This window comes from Cetorhinus maximus, chromosome 26, assembly GCF_964194155.1.
Source record: "Cetorhinus maximus chromosome 26, sCetMax3.hap1.1, whole genome shotgun sequence".
Lineage (NCBI taxonomy): Eukaryota > Metazoa > Chordata > Chondrichthyes > Lamniformes > Cetorhinidae > Cetorhinus > Cetorhinus maximus.
Window position 1 is genome coordinate 26,124,553 of NC_135904.1, and position 22,326 is coordinate 26,146,878.

The 22,326-nt window shown below is 45.8% G+C and overlaps 1 long non-coding RNA gene across 2 annotated transcripts in view; it reads left to right on the forward strand.

Moving 5' to 3' along the window:
• Window positions 1–502: 502 nt before the first annotated feature.
• The window catches only part of LOC144668187 (uncharacterized), a 101,551-nt gene continuing 79,727 nt past the window's right edge, over window positions 503–22,326 (forward strand). For both annotated transcript variants that reach the window (XR_013573448.1, XR_013573447.1), the window contains exons 1-2: window positions 503–608; window positions 11,375–11,521. This is a non-coding gene — a long non-coding RNA (uncharacterized LOC144668187). The remainder of the gene's footprint in view (window positions 609–11,374; window positions 11,522–22,326) is intronic.

Sequence of the window (22,326 nt, forward strand, 5' to 3'; positions counted from 1 at the left end):
CACTTCGCTGCTGTCTCTCTGGTTTTCACGCCACACCTAGCGGTAGGTTCCCGCCCCAACTGAAGAACGGCACCATGTTACACACTCTGCACAGCCTGCCAGTCCCTCGCAGCACTGTCCATGGCTAGCACTATTTCCATGGCACACTTCAAATCAATGTTCAGCTCCGCAAGTAAACGGCATTGAATAGCGTCATTCTGAATGGCTCAAACTAACCAGTCCCACAACATGTCATTGAATGTATCTCCAAGGTTCTCAATCAATTGCTTCAACTTAGCTATATAAGCTGCGATGGACTCTCCCGGGGCCCTTACTCTGGAGTTTAACTTAAACCTCTGCATCATTACCAATGGCTTCGGCTGAAAATGCATCTTCACAAGGTCTACAAATTTGCTAAAAAATTTAGAATTGGGCGCGTTCAGGGCCATCAGACTGCGGACGAGGTTATATGCTCTGCTACCACAGACTCTCAAAAAAATTGCTTTCTGCTTCTCCTCCACGGTTATTTCATTCACTTCAAAATAAAAAAACCAGGCGCTCTATATACTGGCTCCAGTCCCCCACGGACAGGTCATAAGGGTCGATTTTGTCGAAGAGTGGCCTGACTGGTGGGTATACTTCTCTTTTTTTTTTTGCTTAAGAACTGATGTGTTCACATTCACAAGGCAAGGTGCAGCATCGGAGTTATCCCACTCTTGCCATCAAATGCAATGACTTGAAATACCGGACAGGTTTCTACTTGAAACAGTTAACTTTATTACAGAGCTCTTTTAGAAGCTCCATGCTTGAACCAGGTCCACAAATAGAAAGTTCCGCCCCCCTGGATTACCCGCGTTAAGGGCTCATTTGTCAAGAACAATCATGTGACCACTAATTGGCAGTAGGAGAAGCTACATCTTCAGTCACTACAGATAGGGTAGACATAGAGATTGTTTGAGCTGGTTGGGGAATCTAAAACATGGGGGCAGAGTCTCAGGATAAGGGGTCAATCATTTAAGACTGAGGTGAGGAGAAATTTCTTCACTCAGAGGGTTGTGAATCTTTGGAATTCTCTATGCCACAGAGTTGTGCATGCTCCATTGTTGAATACATTTACAGCTGGGAAAGACAGAATTTTGGTCTCTCAGGGATTTAATGGAAATTGGTGGGGGGGGCGGGAGGGAAAGTAGAGTTGAAGATGGTATTGACTGATGGAGTAGGCGTGACAGGCCATGTGGTCCACACTCCTCCTATTTCTTGTGTTCTTATATCCCACGCATGGATATTTTGATACGCCTAAGCCATTAATCTTTGGCCCTTCACTTCAGCTCAATCAACATCACTAAAAATGCAATTTACTTAATTATTGCTGTTTGGGTGACTTTGCTGTGCACAAATTTAATATTGCACCCCTCTACATTACAACAGTCATTTTAAAAGCCCTTTGGGATATCCCTGAGGTTGTGTGCTGAACAAAAAAAAGTTATTTTTATCCTCACCTACCATTCCTCTTTGTCTTCCTCCACTTGTCTCTTTTTGAACTAATATCATTGGTCAAAACTGTAGGCAGAAACCATGCTTCAGTATTCAGAGATACCGCCTGTTGTTGGTGAAAGTAGCCCATTTACAACATGCCCAGTTTCCCCAATCGGGAAAGATGCTCGCTGCTGCCAGGTTATTTGCCTTAAACTGTCAGAGTGAGCAGGCTTAACGACAAAATCGGTGTCATTTTCCTTTCATTGTATTATGCAGTTGACAGGAACGTGCGTCTGTAAACGATAGTGTAGTGTGTAACACCTCAGTGTATGGACGTATGGAGGAAAACAGTCACTTCCTGTCAATTCAATCTTAGTCTTGAGAAGAGCTTGATTCCAGTTATGTCCCAATAGCCCCATTTACAGAGAGTTGAGAGGCTGGAGAAGGCTAGGTCATCTATATGGGTGAGAGTTGGAACACACTTAGAACATTCATTCAGAAGAAATGGAACTAAAGGTGGGCATCATTAATTGCAAATAGATTAAAATCACAATGGTTAGAGTCAGACACAAGGGGGTGAATTTAATGCTCTTCCCAGAGGTGGCAGGGAGCATTTAATCAGGGTGGCGAGTGGGCACCCTGCCATCCTCCTGCCTCTGCCCTGATTATGTCCAGGGCGGGAAGACTTGTTGACAGCCTTCCTGCTGAGCAACCAATTTAGGCCCTTAAGTGGGCAATTAATTCCCAATTCTGGGCCTCATCCCACCATGGCAGGTATTCAACCAATGGCAGGTGGGGCAGTCACCTTGCGGGGAGCCTGAAATTTAAAACCCTGTTGCGTTTGCTTGCAGGCTGCCTTGCTCAAAATCACTCAGTGCCAGATTGAGGGACCTGGCATCAGGAAAGGTGGGGGAGTGGTGGGCCCTTTGAGAGCCAACCTCCTGCCCTCCTGATCCTGTGCCGACCCCACCCCCCCTCACAGCTGGTGACCCCCTCTCCGCGAACGCCTTCCTGCCCTCACTCACCTATGGCCTGGATTCCTCGCTGACCCTGAGCCTCTGGTGGGTGCATTGCTTGAAGGTCTCGGCAAGTGTTTGGATGGTGGCGGGATGGCAGGGGGAGTTGGATTTCTGCCCCCCCGCATGATGGGGGGCTCACCACTGGCAACTTAAGCGCCTGACTGGCAGTTAACACGGTGGGTCTTCCCCAAATGAGGCGACGCGGGTCTCTTGCTGGCTCTCCAGTTGATGTGCAAGACCCCCATCATCTGGATTAAGTTCATCCCATGAGTTTTGAATATGATAAAATCAGACCCAAGGCTTTGGCTGCAGACTTGAGGATGTGAGATGATGTGGAACTTTTACAACAAAATAATGGCCCGGATATTCCGAGCAGCTGCTGCACTCAAATTCCCCTGACTTTTTGCTGCTCCACATTTTTGCCAGTGTCTCCCAAGCCCGGCTTTCAGAGAAATGTACAGCGCAGCATCCCTCAAGGAAATCTATTGGAGCAGGGTAGAGGCAGGGGAAGACAGGGCATGCCCCTCTTTTAATGGCACTAGTTCCATCTGGTAACTTAAAGGAGCAGTGTTAATGTTGGGGATTGGATGAGTGGGTGAGTGAGTGAATGGGTGGATGGGTAAGTAGGTAAGCAGTAGGGGGGTAGGGGTGTGAGTTCGGTAAGTGGGTAGGGGTGGGGGTTGTAGGTGCGTAAGTGAGTAGGTGGGTGAGGTGGATAAGTGGGTAAGTAGATAGGGGTTAGGTGGGTGACGTGAGTAAGTGGGTAAGATGGGTAAGTGGGTGGGGCGCTTGAGGTAGGTAGCTACGTAGGTGGGGAGTTAGGTGGATAAGGTGGGTCAATAGGCAGAGAGGTAAGTGGACTATCTGGGCAGGTGGACAAATGGATTAGGTGGGTAGGTGGCTGAGTTGGATAGTCAGGCGGCCGGGAGGAGTAGTCAAGTGGTCAGAGGGGTACCTGGGTTGGGTCGGGAGGATAGTCACGTTGGAGTGTAGTCAAGTCAGTTCTGGTTGGGGGTGGGGGTTGGGTGGTCAGGAGGGGCAGTTAGATGGTCAGTGGGGTAGTCACAGGGGGGTTGGTGGTGCACCTTGGGGGATAGTCAGGTCAGGGGAGGTAGTTGGAGGTGACAGGTGGGGCAGTCAGGTTGGGAGTAGTCAGGGGTGTCAGTTGTGTGGTTACCCAGATGTTAGACTAGGTTACTAGGTTGTCATCTGTCTAACGTTTCCTGGGTAACTATCCAGGTAAGTACCAGGGAGCAGTCTGGAGTCTCTGACTCTGACTCAGAGCCGGAGACATTCGCAGAGGGTCCCGGGGAGCAGGGGAATTGTCCAACCTTTAGTCGAATCTTTCCAGGCAATTCCCTCGAAGGCCCGCACATCAGGGATTCCACAGGGTCTAAATGCGCATCTTCGTTTAAATGTCCAGTCTCCAATGATTCCGAAACTGGAAGATTTGGCCCAATATGTTTGCCTGGTAACATGAGATAGATTACATGTGGAAAGGGAAATAGTTGCTAGCTCACTTTGCTATGTGTAAAAATATAGTCAAATGAAATCTGATGAACAAGCCCTTTACATCTGCTGTTACATGACCATGGATGGCACTGTGTATATATGGATGCGGAGAAGCAGAGCAATATGAGGCGTCAATGGGTGCATGCTCACCTCTGAGTCAGAAGGTTGTGGGTTCAAGTTCCACTCTAGACCTTTGAGTGCCAAAATGTAAGGAGAGGTAAATAATATTCTTAATATTGCAAGATTGGTCTGAAAATTTCTAAATGTTTCTCCCCCCAAGATGTTGGTACGTTGATATGAGTTTATGGAGCTTTTTGGTTGCACTGACAGAGGTAATATCTTTCAGATGAGATGTTAGATGGAGGGCCCTTCTGCCCTCTCAGGTGGATGTAAAAGATCCCATGGCATTATTTTGAAGAGTGGGACTTCTGCTCACAGCTCCAATTCCACCCTCACCCTAACCCATTTTCCTGAGATAGGGGCCATTTGGAGCTCCCAGTGGGATTCCAGACACAAAGCGGAAACCCACAATGAACCAGCGGAAAATACCTGCAGTGGCGCACTGAAGGCTTTGGCTAAGCTCTGGAGATGGATGATCTCTAAAAGACTCTCTCCATGGAAATGTTGCAGGGCCTTTCCACTGCTTCTGCAGGGATTATCACCCAGCTTCATTTGGTTGTCCCAGAAAGCACTGAGAAAAATAGCAGACAGTAGGAAAATGCACCAGGATGCTGGGCACTGCATCCCCATTGGTATTTGTGTACAGTGGGCAGAATCTTCTGGTCCCGCCAGCAGTGGGAATTGTGGCAGACGGGGACACTTAATATGGCGGAGGGCAAAAAATCTGTTTCCTCACAGCGGGATGAACTGTTGGAATTTTGATCTCCCAACTTTTAAGGCGGATAAAAGGCAGATCAAGCTTCCTGACGAACTATGTCAGGAACCCTATTTGCATGCATTAGCATGTCATGCATGCTCATTAAAAGGCCACCTTGCCGGAATTGAGTTTACCCTCCAAATTAAGTTCCCCGCCAGCGAGAATTTAGATATATATATATGTTTGAGGACAGTAGATGCTGCTTTCGCCTCCTCGGGGAATGCTCATAACTTCACTCATATTGAGTGCTGGTAGCAAAATCTGTCTCAAACCTGGACACAGGAAGAAGGCGAAAGCTGGAAGAAGGTGCAGGGTTGAGTGAAGGCTGGAGAGGGGAGGCAGGCTAAGCAGGGAATGGCGGCGGAGAGAGGGAGGAGAGTCTCTGAGGAAGTTGGGGGGGATGGGGGCTGCTGGGAGTAGAGAGTGTCATTTAGAGGGCGGTGTCGACGGGGTCCTGGGTGAACTCAGGGTACTGACAATAGGAGGGAACAGTCACAGTCAGAGGATGGGGTAGGGGTGTTGTGGGATGCGTACGGTGGGAGGTCCAGGGTGAGAGTGAGGGGGCAGGGCTGGAGTGGGCATGGGGATGGTAATGGGTGTCAGCTCTGAGGGGAGGAAAGGCATGTGAAGGTGGATTGTAATAGGGTCCAGGGTAACAGGGTGAAGGTTCAAAGGTGACAGAGGGGAGAGGAATGGTGTTATTGGGCAGGCTGAGGGTGATGGGGGGAAGTTGGTGGGTGACAGAAGGAGGGTAAAAGTTGGTGGATCGATTTTGGAAAGTGATGCACATCGTTTTTCAAATCTGACCTTTACCACGCTGTTAGTTAGTAAGTGAGATCCCTTGAAATGGAAGGAGGGTTTTTTTTGGGTGGATGGAGTTCAAGGTGGTCGACTAAACCCCAATAATTATGAGGCAACTGGATGTCAACCATGTTCAGTTGTGTTCTCCTCTCTAGGGTGAAGCCCACATTGCAGCAGGTTTGTTCCTGACTCATGGGTCTCATAACATCGAGGTCCCAGCAAGGTGTGGAGCTGCCGTTCGTTCTGTGTGATTTGCCATCGGCTGCAGTCAGAGGCAGGGATGAAGGAGCTGGGGGGGAGGAAGGCAGGTGGGTGGGTGGGTAGATGCCTCCAAGGGGCAGAGTTAATGGAGGGCAGCCAACTCACAACTCCAAACCTCAAACCTCCATCCTCCCAGGTGAATGGTCATGGCTGACAAGGGGTCATGTGGCTAGTCTTTCTATGCTGCCAAGGCAATAGTCTCTCTATTGAGCCTCGAGGGTGGTGGAGACAAACGGAAAAGTGTCAGAGTGAGGCTTCTTGTACATGGCTCTTGTCTCCCTGTTCAAAGAGCAATGTCTCCGTATGCATTCATGTGTGAACGGGAGGAACACAGTCCTCCAGGATGTCCTTCACCTGGAAGGGGTGCATTGGGGGTGCCATGCCTAGGTGGAAGCCAGGCAAAGGGCTTAGCAATGACCTGCTGGCTTTGAGATGGAGGAAAACCTGTAAAGGACACGCTCACTTAATCTATCACTTCAACTTGTTCACAGGACCACTGATGTATAAATGATACAGGCTGCAGGCAACTCTGCTTTGGTACTGGCTCACATCCAGTGAGCAGAAGGAGGCCCCATCACAGCTTGGCACAGGGCCAGGAGGAGCAAGGGCCTGAGCAGCAAGAGGCAGTGGGGCCTCTATAAGGTCAAGATGCTGGTGAACAGGTTACACTGCAGCGGTGAGCGTTGGCCTGACCATGGGTGTATCACCAGCGGTGCTCTTGTATAGAAACAAGTGAGAAGCAATGCCGGAGGTGCCTTCAGATGTCTCAGGATGTGGTTGCTCACATCTACCAGCTTCTCCAGGGCAAGCTGCAGCCGCAAGGGCTCTGGAGGAGTAATGCTGATCTCTTGTCCTGCAGTGAATGAATGTCCGTCTGCGTGCCGTTTAAATGTGGAGCCAGAGCCTTCGCCCCCATGAGGTAACAGTGGGGCGGGTGACCTCCTGCCCGCCCCACCACATAATTCACCGAGCTCCCCATGGCTGCTTCATGAATGAGCTGAACAGTGGAAGATCGCGCGTGTTCAGGCCTCCCACTTCTCAGCAGGAATCACTCCAACATCCCTGCCTGCCACTGCACTTAGACTCCAGAATGGAAAATTCCACCCAGTGGACAGGCAACCAGGAAGAGAAATTAAATTTGGAGCAGGGGAGACAATGGTGGGATTTGGCACCCGATTTTCACCTTTACCTCCACTACTATCCTGTTCGAATAGGGGCAAGAAAAGGCAGCAAAATCTAGGCCACAAACAACAGCTGTGCAGATAACTCAGTTTTTTAGTGATGGTGATTAGGGGATAAATATTGGCCCATGGAGGGACTATGGAGGAAGTCTCCCTTGCTGTCTGTCAAAATCAGCAAAATGCCTGGTAACCATGGCCACATGTACCTGAGAGGGTAGCAGGGGCCTATGTTTAATGTCTGATCCTAAAGATGGAACCTCCGACAGTGCAGCACTCCCTCAGTGCTGTGTCAGCCTGAATTCTGTGCTCAACCTTCTGACTCAAGGTGAGAGTGTTACCAAATGAGATAGAGCTCACCTTTCCATTACTTTCTAAATATCGTGAGTTGCTTTTCCCAGCAGACCATCGCCCTCTGATCTCAAATTTTCGGCTAATGAGGCAACAGCATTAAGGTGTGCTGTTTGCAAACCACCAGGTCACAGACGTCAAAAGGAACACAAATAGCCAATAAGAAATAAGCGCAAGTATGACTTGGTTGCCTGGGCAAAAAAGACCACAATGTCAGGGTTCAGGTGTCCCACACCCCTGCTTTATAAAAGTCAAATACTGTCCAGGCGTATTTTTAACTAAGGTTTTGTGGTTTAATGTTAAAGGAAGACTGTCGGGCATATTTCCTGTACATCATATCCTATTGAAAATAAGATTATATTCTTTGTACTTTATAAATGTCAGACAGAAGACAGTAGTATCAAAAAAAAATGTGCTGGTGGAAGCTTCCAAATCACGTAATTATCAGGAAATGGGGAATATTATGATGTGGTGCTGCATTGGGCCTATCCTGTGTCGATTATGCAGTGACTAGACAGGCAAGTAAGCTGTACATGAACTGGCACAATACAGTCGTTCACCTGGTCATCACTTCTGATTCTACCTTCAGAAATCCACAAAGCACTCTAACTGCAATCCTGTCTGTGGTAAGGGCTTCATGACAGGAAGGTGGGAAACAAACAATTTCCCTGCCTGAATCTATGGAAAGAGTAAATGGCTCATTAATATGCTGCTTTCCCGTTGGGTTTTATAATGGCAGCCAGTTTATCCCCACACTGGAAAGCCGTGTACAAATTGAACAGCCTCAGTTACAAACAAGACAGCTGTTCTAATCAGCTGTTAACCTTCAGGACACAAATTAAAGAGCGTTATATAGAAATTGCCTCTGTTGCATTTCTGGGAGGTTTTTTTACCTACCAGTTGGGATTATTTAAGCACTGCGTTGTTGTTGTTGTATAACCAGTCTACTGCACAGAAGTCGCATTTGCATTAGCTTTTGATTGAACTTTGGTGTAAAATGCCTGATGCAGACCCTCCTTCAGTAGAATTTCCACTCCAGCTGTTTCACTTTGGAATGAATCCAAAGACATTCCCCCTGAATTCACCATTTGAAGCCGACAGCTTGTATTGAAGTAACAGGGACGCCACTTTGGTGGTGGCAGTGCCACTTTGATGTGGCTTGAGCACTGCTGTATGGTCTTTGGGTGGCACATGCCCATTCTATTGTAAACAAAATTGCCCATACACAAGATGCATCACTTATCACAGTGAAATTAGGTGTTTATTAAATTCATTTGATCTTACAAATCTAGTTTCTAAGGAGTCCAATAGCTCCAAAATTAGAGTGTTGGGTTGGTGATCTGAAGGTGCTTTACATGGGCACTTCTGTATCCCTCAGGGGCTATGAAGAAAAAGGAAGGGAATTTTAGTGCTGGACTGATGAGAATGTGTAACTCTCGGCCTCAGAGTTGTTGAGGGGAATAGTAGTGATGCATTTCAGGGAACCCTAGTTAGGTATGTGAGGGAGAAGGGATAGGTTGATTGGATGAGCTGAAGTAAGGTGAAATGAGGCTCCTGTGGAGCATAAACATTGGCATATATCTGCTGGGCTGAATGGCCTACATCTGGGCTGTAAATTCTATGCAAGTTCAGGGAGCAAGTCCATGTATATCACTGTCCCCTTGCTGAACAACAAGCGCAAAAAGTGTAAAAGCACCATGAGAGTCAAGAGACCAATGCCCAGTTTACTGATATTCAAACAGTTGTCTCCACCATTCGGTCACAGCCTGGAGGAGAGCACACAGAGAATCATCATTGAATCGTGGTCCACCCATGCCTGTACCTCTGCACTGGCTCCAAGTTGACACTCGTACAGCCTTTTCGCTATCTGGACTGGTGGTTGAAGAACTGGAGACAGCCAACAGTCATGGTGAGCACCTCATGGGGACTTGGGTTGTCAAGGATGGCAATGGCCCCTCTGTCTGAAGCAATCACTCACTCAGTGCACTTGCAATGCTCATTGTGCTCCTGATGCTGCCCTCTCTGGGCCAGCTGCTCATCGCTGATAGACCTTTAAACTGCTTGAGGTCAGCTCCTCCATGCCTGTCGCCTGGCCCATTTGCCACCTTACTTCCTGAGCTGGGCCTCCGATTTGCCAGCAGTCCTGCTGTTTGGCTGTTAATTGGCCCTCCAGCACATAATGGCGGCAGGACCACAGCACTAGGCAGAAGTGGGCTTGCCACCCACTTCCACTTCTGCCAACGTCATCAACTCGCCTAGCGTAAAATTTCCCCCTTTGCCTTGCCTTTAGACATCCCACCCCCAGTGTCCTATTTACCTCTCACTTGCAATTGTTAATCAATTTAAGATCTTCCTTAGTTAGACAAAATCTTAATTTCAACAATTTGACTCAATTGCTCTAAAGTAAAATCTGCAGATGCCAGAAATCTGGAATAAAAACAGAAGATGCTGGAAATATTCAGTAAATCCGGGGAGAGAGAAATAGGGATAATGGGCAGAATCTTCTTCTCTCGCCAGCGGAAGTGCATTTAGTTAGGTGGGATGGAGGTCTACTGGAACCCCGCTACCTTCCCGCCCCTGCCAGAGCTAAGTTATGGGCGGGAAGGCCGACAATCGAGCTTCCAGCCCCGCTGCCAATTAAAGACCTTACTTGGCCAATTAATAGCCATTTAAAAGCTTCATCCTACCACCGCTGGCATTAACCCAGAGGCAGGTAGGGCTGTTACCATGGGGCACGGTATTTTGCCGGCCCATGGTGACACGGTTAGAGGCCGGGGGAGTGGGGGTGCTGGTGGTAGTGTGGAGTGGTAGTGGGGTGCAGGGAAAATAGGGGGAGCCATTTCAGGACTCATTCCTGCCTCCAGGGACACTTCCCCAGGAGCAAACTGGGATCCGATTTGGCCACCCGCTCCATGACAATAGGCAGGCACCCTATTCATCTAATTAAGTCCCAGTTTAGTGCCAGCGCCCAGTATTTTACACATGCCAGCATGGCCCCCTACTGTGAGTAGAGGCTGTCAGTTCAATCAGGCCTCCCAGCAGCAGACCTAGGACCATCAGAGTCAGAGGCTCCATGGCCTAGTGACAGGGCTGCACGGATGAAAGGCTGCAGTCCGATCCATGAATAAGCCTGCCCGGTGGCTGCACTGACTTTGGGCCTCATTAACTTATAATTTCAATGCCGGCAGCCAAGGGCCTCTAACTGGGCCTGCAGCTTTGAGCGGCTGCTCACTGTCCTTAATAGGGCAGCCAGCACAGGGGTGGCCAATTAGGAGGCCTCCTTCCGGCAGGCTGCACTGTGGGAAACACATTGATGACATAGGCCGGCTTGGGACCCCAACAACGGGCCAGAAATTTGGGACCAAACACCCGACAGATAATCCAGCCACATTTTTCAGATCACTAACGTTTTGCCAGAGCTGGAATAAGTTAAGAGATATGACAGATTTTAAGCAAGTACAGAGGCAAGGAAATGGGAGAGGGCTGAAAGAAGAAAACGGAAGGCCTGTGATAGGGTGCAATAAGGCTCATTTGTTTTTTGTTAGCACACGAGATAGTACCTTCCTCTCTAAATGAATTGATTAATACAAATATACGTCTCAGATACAAATGTTAATAAAAATTAAACAACACACACATCTAATTAAATAGGATTTCCTACATAAATGTAGTTGGCTTAATGTGAATGCGTCTGATATCACAATGACCAATTAAAAGGATTAGTTTTGTTAATAATTTAGAAGGATTTTTAATGCAATAAAGGTCCAATAGAGAATCAACTGATGAACTTTGTACCTCCTTATGCTTTTGTACCATTTCACCTGCTGCTGTAGCCATTTCAGAGCTGAACTGATATTAAATACATAAATTATACTTCATTTTGTTAGAGCGTTACTTGAGCAATCTTTCTTTTCACTCAGGTACTTGGCACAATTCACAGTCGTTTCCCTGGAGGAAGTGGGAGGATTTCGGAAGGTACTTTGAAATGAAAGGAGTTGGTGGGGAGGAAGAGACAAATCTAAATCAAGCTATGCTAACAATGGGAAGGAGCAGCACTTTACAACAGAGTGAGTAGGTGATGCCCTTCGAAAAGGGCAGGGTCCAAAACTAAGCAGGCATAAAAACAGGAAATCACTGCATGTAATGCTTGAGAAAAAATTATTCGTGGGAAGCTTAAATCATCAGCATACCCCCAGGTGACATCAGTGATGTCAGGAATAATAAATAAGGATATGCAACACATGTTTGTCAGTTCTGACTTGTTCCTCTAGTTTAGTTATTAAACGACTTCAATCCAATTACTTTGCAAAACGTCAGCTTGGTCATGCGGTTTGTGTAAACTCTGGTTAATTTATTGCTGAAAGTGAACACATTAAAGTTACAAATAAACAATCGTGGGGAAAAGCAGTTAACAACATACACATATATATAAATATATATATACAAATATATATATATATATATAGAGAGAGAGAGAGATTTCCATATATTTTTCTTACTCTTTTGGATGCATCTTCTTGCCTCTAACCCACAGCGAGTCAAGGCTCCAGATGTTGTTTTAAAACCCCTACTTATTAAAAAAAACTGCATGATGGTGAGAGTTCAGAATCTGCTGTGCAATTTGTATCATCAAGCTTCTGTTAGAAATGCGTGGAGGAATGCTCAACTTTGTGAAGTGAATCACTCACATAGCAACTTTAACGGACCGAGGGTAGTGAATGGCCCAGATGTTACTTTCACATGTGCATATTTGTTTTCACTATTAATGTATCATAAATATATTGAGTAGTATGTTATGGCACTTGGGACAGGAAGATTAACAGCTTTTCTGGGTCATAATTTTACAGGATGTTCTACTTAATTATAGCGTTGAACTTTAATCGTCAAGAACAATGATTTAGAACATGCTTGTATTAATACTATTTTATGATAACAATTACTCGAACCCAATACAACCGAACCCTCCTGAAATCGTTACTCCTAGCAAAACCAACAAGCTAACAAAAAGAGGTTCTAGGATTCTTGGGGCTAACGTCACTGTGGATCTAATCTGATGTTTACACACTAAAGCTACTTTTGCCTTGAAATCACACTGAGGACAAAGGAATTTCATCTGGATACGGCAATGTGCCCATTACAAATATTACACGGTGCGATTTCAAGGCATTTGACTGCTAACCTCTGTGGTAGTTCTTTCTTTGTAGCTTTCCTAACAGGATTTGTGGGCATTCTTACCCTCTCCAAAGATGGCTCCTCAACTGAGCCATGAAATCTCCTTTTGGCTAATGCGCAGCACAATAGCAGACCTGCCATTTTAGCTTTGTTAACGCTGGTACTTTATTTTTAAAGTCTTTCAGCGATAGCTTTGCCACAGACTGGGATGTTTCAGTGAGTTGTTACAGCATCAACAATCCGTGGAAATTGGAGCTGGCAGATGTGCAGCAAGCCTAGCATTTCTCCTAATTGTTGCCGTGTTCTCTGCGCCCATCCAGCTACGCTTCACTTTTTGAAAGTGGCACTTTGAGAACCTTTGATATTGATGGCTGCGGTCCTCCCGCAGAAAAGCTGTTGCGGCCGGTGGGGGCGAGGAGGGGTGGTCATTTGAAAATTTCAAAACTGAGATTGATGGATTTCTGTTAGGCATGGGTATTAAGGATTACAGAGCCATGGTGAGTAGATGGAGTTAATATAATTGTTAATTGTCACATTTTGTTTTATAACACGCCAGTAAAGTGCCCTGGAACATCTCGCTATGGGTGCTATGTTGAAGTTGTTGTTGCTGAATGACAGAACAGGTTCGAAGGGCTGAATGAGCTACTCCGGGTCCTATTGAGCAAAACCTGGATGTAAGTTAACCTTAGACATTGTAGTCCCAATGTAGAATATAATAACAAAAAACTACTGCGGATGCTGGAAATCCAAAACAAAAACATAATTACCTGGAAAAACTCAGCAGGTCTGGCAGCATCGGCGGAGAAGAAAAGAGTTGACGTTTCGAGTCCTTATGACCCTTCAGCTGAAGGGTCATAAGGACTCGAAACATCAACTCTTTTCTTCTCCACCGATGCTGCCAGACCTGCTGAGTTTTTCCAGGTAATTCTGTTTTTGTGTAGAATATAATACCTGTTCAGTGCAGATTTATTAATAAAGGATCCACAATTTACAACCTTTGCCTTTTAGCTCTACATTCAAGGTGTTATTTATGCATCTGGATAAACACTAAGGCTGGAACTTTCCATGCTTTGGCATAGGTCGAGGGGATCATAGGCATCGGCCTTAAGTCAAGATTTCAAGCGGTACTTTGTAAGTGTTTTGACCATCACTTCTAATGCACCAGTGCAACTTGGACTTCTAGTGGATGTCCTAGTAGCAAACCTGTCTGTTTAGGCTAGGCTGAATGTTTTGGCTCCTCTGGTTCACTAAAAATATATTGTTAAACCATATGCGCTGCCATCGTCTGAATCATTGGGTTGGATTTGATTTATGGAGTGCTGGATGATCCTGTGCTTTTCTTTGGTTGGGTGCCACTGGATCGTCAAACCTTTGCAGACGAGTTGACCTTCCAGCATTTCTGACAGCAAGCACTCTTGGCTGGGCAAACAGAGGTGTGTAACTACTCACCACCACAGTTACAGTAAATGCTTTTAGACTTGGCTGTGAATCTGCACATCTGGTTCAGCTTTGGCTTGTGCTTTGCAAGGACAGGGCAAGCTTCAGCCACGAAGCCAGCAGTCCACAGTCCGATACACGCCCAAACTTTCCCCTGTTTGCTCCGCACCTGCCTAAGTATACCGGTTTCCAAGTTAAGTATACCGGTTTCCAAGTTAAGTATACCGGTTTCCAAGCCATCATTTTTCTTGGTGGGGGTGGAGTTAATGATGTGTAAATGCTGCTTTATTTTGATTGTAGTTTAACTGTCCCCTGCATCTGGATGAACGTTAAAAGTATTCTGGCTTAGCTCACGACTTGATGGGAGTGTCGAGGCCTGTTCCTTCTTCATTTCTTACATCCTGTAACAAGCTGAAGCAGGTCCAGGGCCCGGTGTCAATGAGACACAGAAATTAAGGGCTGGATTTTCCCGTGGGTTTCGGGACCCGGACGTTGTGTCCAAACCGAGATCCTGAGCGTGCTCTTGCCGGAAGTGGGTACCAATTCAGCCATATTCCCAGAGGAGCCCTCCTAATCTGCCTCCGCCACACTTGCTATTCCATCCAGGAGGGTGGCGGGATGTAGATGCTGCTGGCCCAGTCAGAGACCTGGCAGTTCTGAATTCTCGGCAACCCCACTGGGAGAGCTGGACAGTCCTGAGGCAGCTCGGAGAACACAAGGGGGCCTTGAAATGGAGGCAGACTTGGAGCGGACCTTTTAACTTAATATTCCGACTGGCAAAAGGGGAAGGCTCCGTGGGAAGGAAAGGAAACCCCCCTCTTGTTGGAGCATTAGGCTGCGGGGGATGCCTTTCCTCCCCGCAGCTCCCCTCTTTGGCCCTGATCTGGGGCATGGACCCTTTGGCTCCAATGCCCCCCACATCCCCCACCACCACCCCACCCAGGCTGGGGCAAGAAGCCAGCCTCCTTGAAGCTGGTGGCTTCCACACGTGGCGAGTGGTTGCCCTGCCACTGGATCGACATGACTGCCAGCTATTTACCAGCCCCCTGCTTCCCAACCCGCCACCCCTGGGCTGGTAAAATTCTGCCTTCAAACTTCATTCTCAATACAAATGACCCCCAATGATTGTGTATTTAAACGCAGAGACAAACAAAATAGTAATAGGGATTACCTTCCAGCATGCAGAATCTCATTCTTGGCTCGTTCCTCCATGGCCCGTTCCCAACTAAACAATTTCTCTGCCTTTTATTCTTCCAGGCTGGAAATGCTTCTTGATTAATTACCTTTAAAGATTTCTTAAAGTTATACAAGCTTGCCTTTGTCATTCTCTACAATTTCTTAAATTTGTACCCCACTAGTGATACAGATCTTTCAAAAGCCTATAACTCACATATAGTCCCTCTCTCACTCCGTCAGATCCTTTACCTTATAGTAGGTATTCAATCTCCTTATACACATTCCCCATCATAAGTATGGTGTATGACAGTCCCGGGCAAACTACAGCCCATAAGAAATTCTGACCCAGACAACGACTGCTCCAGGGATTCCAAGGGAAGTACTTCAAGGTAGGTTGGTGGCCAATGATCGATCATCAGCGGTGGGTGTTTCTAGGGGAGTGCAGCCACCATGTTAGAGGAGGCGAACGCATGTGGAGAAGCACAGAGAGCAGCACAAGGGAAGCGTGCGTTCAAAATTTCTTAACGAGATTACTGCAGTTTTGATTTGCATCTTGGTTTTCCACTGGAATTTCAAAACTTCAACTTATTTTTTCACTTAGGTTTTAGCACTCTTTTTGAAAAATCAAGTCAACCCTTACAAAGGTTTTGTTTCCCCATTCTTCTCATTTTGTCACCTGAAGGGGCTGATTCTTGCTGAGGCCCGGTGCCATCAGCGCTGACAGTCCTTCGGAACCTTTTCCAAGCAGTTACTCTTCATATGCAGTCGTGCACAGTGAACATCGGCAGGAAGGTTGGCACCATCGCCAGCCATGCCCTGTCCATTTTCGAGATGGTGTAACAACCATTCCTTTCTTCCCTGACCCTCAAATGATGCCGAGGAAAGCAATACAGCACAAGCTGCAGTTCTGGTTCAGATTGGCTGATTATCAACATACGATTTGATCCCGGGACCTTCAGGTCTGCATTTGCATTGTAATACACTGAAGAGTGTCTATACCCACTAGAATGGTTAGATATCTATAACGTATTAAACAATCTTGCTTCTATGTATATGCTCTGTCATCTTTTTGCACTGTGAAGTTTTATAGCCACATTTATAATGGTACCTGGTATGAGGAACTTCAATTAAATGGGAAGATAAGAGAAGCTGGGGTCATTGTCCTTGGAGCAGAGAAGGTTAAGTGTAAATTTAATAGAGGTGTTCAAAATCATGAAAGGTATTGATTAGGTAAATAAGGAGAAACTGTTTCTGGCAGCAGAAGGTCAGTAACCAAAGGGCACAGATTTAAGTCAATTGGCAAATTAACCAGAGGGTTGCAGATTTGTGGGCCCAGTAAAAACTTGCTGGATTTTCACTCCCGAGCTGGGTGCGGAGAGTTGTGACACTTCCCACACCCACAAACCCGACGTGGGAAAAAGAGGCCTGGATGGTCAGGTTTTCATTCTAGGGAGGGGCTGGTGGTGGTGGGCTGAAGTCAGGCCCACCGCCCCCCCCAACGAGTGCAGAGGTTGCCGGGAGCAGAGGCAGGCTGGCAGGAAGACCTGCCTTGATGCCCCGGCACTTTGTTGAAGTTATCTTCAGCAGCTTCATCAATGACCTTGTTTCCGTCATAAGGTCAGAAGTGGGGAATTCGCTGATGATTGCACAATGTTCAGCACCATTCGCGACTTCTCAGATACTGAAGCAGTCCATGTCCAAATGCAGCAAGACCTGGACAATATCCAGGCTTGGGCTGGCAAGCGGCAAGTAACATTCGCGCCACACAAGTGCCAGGCAATGACCATCTCCAACAAGAGAGAATCTAACCATCGCTCCTTGACTTTCAATGGCATTACCATCGCTTAATCCCACACTATTAACATCCTGGGGGTTACCATTAACCAGAAACTGAACTGGACTAGCCACATAAACATTGTGGCTACAAGAGCAGATCAGAGGCTAGGAATCCTGCGGCGAGTAACTCACCTCCCGACTCTCCAAAGCCTGTCCACAATCGACAAGGCACAAGTCAGGAGTGTGATGGAATACTCTCCACTTACCTGGATGAGTGCAACTCCAACAACACCCAAGAAGCTGGATAACGTCTAGGACAAAGCAGCCCGCTTGATTGGCACCATATCCACTAACATTCACTCCCTCCACCACTGATGCACAGTAGCAGCAGTGTGTACCATCTACAAGATACACTGCAGAAAGTCACCAAGTCTCCTTAGAGAGCACCTTCCAAACCCATGACCACTACCACCTAGAAAGACAAGGGCAGCAGATGTATAGGAATACCACCAGCTGGAAGTTCTCCTTCAAGCCAACCACCATCCTGACTTGCAAATATATTGCTGCTGATCCTTCACTGTTGCTGGGTCAAAATCCTGGAAATTGCACCCTAACAGCACTGTGGGTGTACCTACACCAGATGGACCACAGTGGTTCAAGAAGGCAGCTCACCACGGCCTTCTCAAGGGCAACTAGGGATGGGCAATAAACGCTGGCCCAGCCTGTGAAGCCCACATTCCTTGAATGAATAAAAAAAAAGAACACACCCCATTCCCCCTTGCGGAAATGACGGAGTCTGGGTTTGAGGGCAGCATTTCCAGATGCAGGTGGCTGCCGGCATTTGTGTGCAGATGGAACGGTTCTCTATCCAAAAATCTATGCCTTGATCTACAATTCTACTTGTGGATAAGGGATTGAAATATAGAAGCATAAATCCTTCAATACTCTGTTAACATTGTTGTAGGTCTTAGATGAGGTTGTCCTTGGCCTGGAATGATAGAGGCTGCTGGAGGCAAGGCTGTTGGTAAACTTTACCTTATAATGAACATTCTACTAACTATGTACAGTACATTTCTTAGAACAAGGTTTCACCTAGAGCTATCTCTCAGCATAATCTGTAATCATGTGATATTACATCACTGATGACGTAGACTATTTACGTATTTCACATTAACCCTTTACACTACATCTCCCCAAAGTCTCTTCCTTCATTCCTGGTTCACAGAGATAAGCTTTGTGGTGGTTTCATCGATGTCCCTGACCCTGTTTTCAGCTGTCTCAGAGGCTGTGCTGAATTAAAGTTCTCCATGTTCTCTCTCAAGCTCGGTAGAGATATCATCAGAGACTACCAGCTGATTGTCTGGGTCATTGGTCCATTCCATTGATAGTCGTCTTCTTGTAGATACAAGCGTGCTTCTGTTTGTTCCCAGTATTCCATTTTCAGTCTCTGCAAGATTAGATCACAGATGTAGTGTTTTTCCCAAAACACAGCTTTTGCGATTCTGGTCATCATCCATACTAATTCCCCTGGCTGGAGTTCTGGTGCACTCTATGGCGCTGATTGTAGTTTTTGGTTTGATTTGCATGATACTCATCCTCCTTCTTACTCTCTCTATATCTGCTGCTTTGAGACATAGCATATGCATGTGTGGAAGAACAGGAAGTTGAGTCTACAGTCATCTTCCCATTCAGAAGTTCCGGATGGAGCCAAACCATTCTGGAGTGGTGCGGAATGGTAGCTCGACAGTCATTTTTCTTCAGCAAAGCTTTCACCGTCCTTACTCCTCTTTTGGCCTCTCCTTTAGCTTGTGGGTGTCTGGACGCACTAGTCATGTGAACAAATCCATCAGCTTCTGTGAATTGCTTAAAACACCTGTTTGCAAACTATGGGTCATCGTCTGAAATGACTAAATCTGGAACGCCATGTCTGGCAAAAAAAATCTTCGAGCGAATTAATGGCTGTTTTAGAGGTTGTACCATGAAGACATTTAACTTCAATCCATCTGTAGAATAATCAATAACTACGAGGAATGTCTTCCTCTTGAGCTGGAAAAGATCCATTCGGAGACATTCCCAAGGTCTGGACAGAAATGAGGATGCCATCAGTGGTTCCCTTTGCTCCTGGCAATGGATTGCCCAGGTTATTCAGCTTGAAATTATTTCCTCTAATGATTTTGAGATCCCAAGGCACCAAATGGAATTTTGCACTCTAGCACGGCACTTTGTAATGCCCAGGAGTCTCTGATGTATTCTCTGAAGGATCCCAAGTCTGAGGACTCTAGGTATGACCAATCTCTCATCATAAATCAGCAAGTCATCCATGACACTGAGATACCTTCATTGCTCAAAGCATTGCTTCAGAATGAGATTATATTCTGGCCACCCATTGATGCAGCATTGCTGAATTTTAGCACATTCTTTGTCTGCTTGCTGTGCCTTTATCTAGCCCCTGTGTTGTTGCTGGTAGACATTTTGTGGTCAATGGGGTGTGGGACTTCACAACTTGGATGAAATCTATTCCTCTTCTTCAGGATTTTCAAGGAATGTGTGACAAACAAGGAAAACAACAAACAACAGCAGACACATTAAGTTTGTCCATTTGTTTCTTGCTTGGTGCAAGTTGTCCTTCCAGGTAATGAACTTGTGGTTCCTTCACCTGCAGTTCATGGGAAATCTTCTGCCTGATTTTCTCAAGGCTTTTCACGTGGTTTTATTTGGGTCTAATGCTCCCACTTCGCCGCACTTGTTTCAGTCTTCCCAAGACCTCTAAATAAGTTTGGAAATCTTGTCCTGAATTCTTGTGATTTTTCTTGTCTTCCCAATTAATTTACTTTATAGATGAGTTGTAGATCTGTACAAGCTTTTTGACTTAACAGTGAACCCTCTTGGTTTTGAATCACATGCCAAGTTTCTGTGATTTGTCTTCTTTTGTACTGAAGTTGAACAGTGAACTGTCCTCGAACTTCAGTCGAATGCCTCCTGGACTATGGAGTCGTATGTTCAATGGCTGACAGAAGTCTTACTTCAGCCACCGTTCTGTGTCTGAAAGAAAGGAAACTCCTGCTCCAGTGCCTAATTTGCAGTTTGTTTTATGTCTGTTGACCATGATATCTGTGCCGCAATAGTGCGCCATACAGAGTTAAAATGTCCTCTCGTCTTGCCAGAATGGTACTCTGCATTTTTGGTGGGCCATTCCTCACGCGGCTTGTAGCCTTTCCCTGCCATAGTGAGAACACTGAGTAATGCCGGCTACTGCACCCTTTTCGCTCTATTCCTGTTTTTGAGTAGGTGTGCTGCTACTTCTGTGTCCTATAAAATGCACAGTGTCAGTTTTTCTCTCCACAAAATCTCCCTATCACCGCGAATAAATACACAATTCTACGTTCTCACTTCTGCCTGTCTTGCTAACTGCAAAGCCTTCAATCGCATTAAATCCTCCCTCGACTGTAGAAAATCTGATAAAGTCGCCTCTAAGAGTCCTACAACAACAAAATCCAAAATTAATTCATCGTTCAGGGCTCGATATTTGTAATTCTCAGCTAGTCAATATACATCGTTAATGAAGGAATCTATGCTCTCCTCTGGTCTTTGGGTATGTCTTTGGTTGAATTTCACTCTATGATGGTGTTCCTTCTAAGGCTGTAATATATATCAAAGGTCTTTATAACCTCTTCGTATGTCGCTGTCTCTTCGTTCATGCCCTGTCCGACCATTATGTTGTCTACACTCCTGCCTATGGAGTAAAGAATGACACTGATCTGTTCCTTGCTAGGCTTCTCTGCTAACCCTGAAGTGCTTCTATATCTGGTAAACTTAAGCACCAGTCAGTTTTTTAATCAGTCAGTATTTTAATGCACTTAGTTTTAGTTATTGTAATGCATCATTATGATGGTATAATTATCATAATAATAAAGGTTTCATGACTATTTCTACCAAAATTTATCTTTATTGTTATCTGAATTGTTCATTCCTTGAGCAATTATGGCCCCGCCTATATTATTTCCATACAGCCCTCTGGCCAAAAAGCTTGTTCAATGGAAATTGATGGAGGTGGGTCAGTGGGTCACCTCAATTAGAATATGTAAGGCAGAGAAATTACATCAACACGCAATATCTGGCAATGTTGCAATTAGGGAAAGAGTTTGAAGTAGTCTACTCAAGACAGGGTACAAGGAGATGAAGTTTGTTATCAGAGGGCAAGCTGTTATTATTCATGTCTTCATTCAATGTTGTTACAAAGAACCTTCAATAAAGTTCAAGATAAGACTAGATGTACCAGGCAGCTGTGAAGTCCAGACAGTGAAAGATGGATTCTTGGAGAAATTTCATAGCCTTTGGCTTTAGCATGCTCCAGTGAAAGTAACTCCCTAGTTTGTTTTTTGCCACCTTTGTGTGAGTGCACACTCAAAGCAGATCAGCAACATGCAGAAGTGCAATGTAACGTTAGCCGTATTCCATGCTAATAAAATAAGTGACACCGAGGCGGAAAATTATGAAATTTGAATCCATCGCTTCATGCTTCTGCATTAATTAAATTTCACTTTTCCTAAGCAACTGTACATGTCTGAACCAGAGGATGATGTCTCAGGATTTCTAAATAACAGTATGTTCAACATTGCACAGAAGAATCTGTGGCATTTGTTGTAGAGGAGATTTTGAATTCTACAGTAATCTTTTCTTCTTTAATCAAATATTTCTTAGTGGAAGTTAGGATTATCAAAGTTTACAGAGCAGAAGGAAACTATTTGGTCCATCCTGCTTGTGCTGGTTCCTTGCTCAAGCAATCCAAAAATAATTCCACTGTCCTACTCTTTCTCCCTAGCCCTGTATCTTCCTATGTCTGATTTTCCATTAAAAGATGTAAAGGTCTCTGCCTCAACCATTCCATGTGGCAAAGCTCTACCTATTTTGGTTTATACTTGGACATTATTATGTTTCTTGATATTTAGGCTGTGCCATTTCTTTGAGGTCAATCTACATATAGTAGAGTATTCAAGGAGCTCCACTTAACATCTGTTTAGCAAACCACTTGGAAGAGTCCTCAGTTGGCGTGACTATGCACCGGATTATTGGAGATGTTTTAAAATCAGTTGTATGCCTGTTGTCCAGGACACATTTAGTGATTTAAGAGCCAGAGATATTTGTGAATGTTGCAGGACAGGGGGTCCTGGGTGTCTTCGCACATGAATCACAAAAGTCAGCGCACAGGGTACAACAAGTAATCAAGAAGGCGAATAGAATGTTGGCCTTTATTGCAAGGGGGATGGAGTATAAAAGTAGGGGATTCTTGCTACAGCTGTAAAGGGCATTG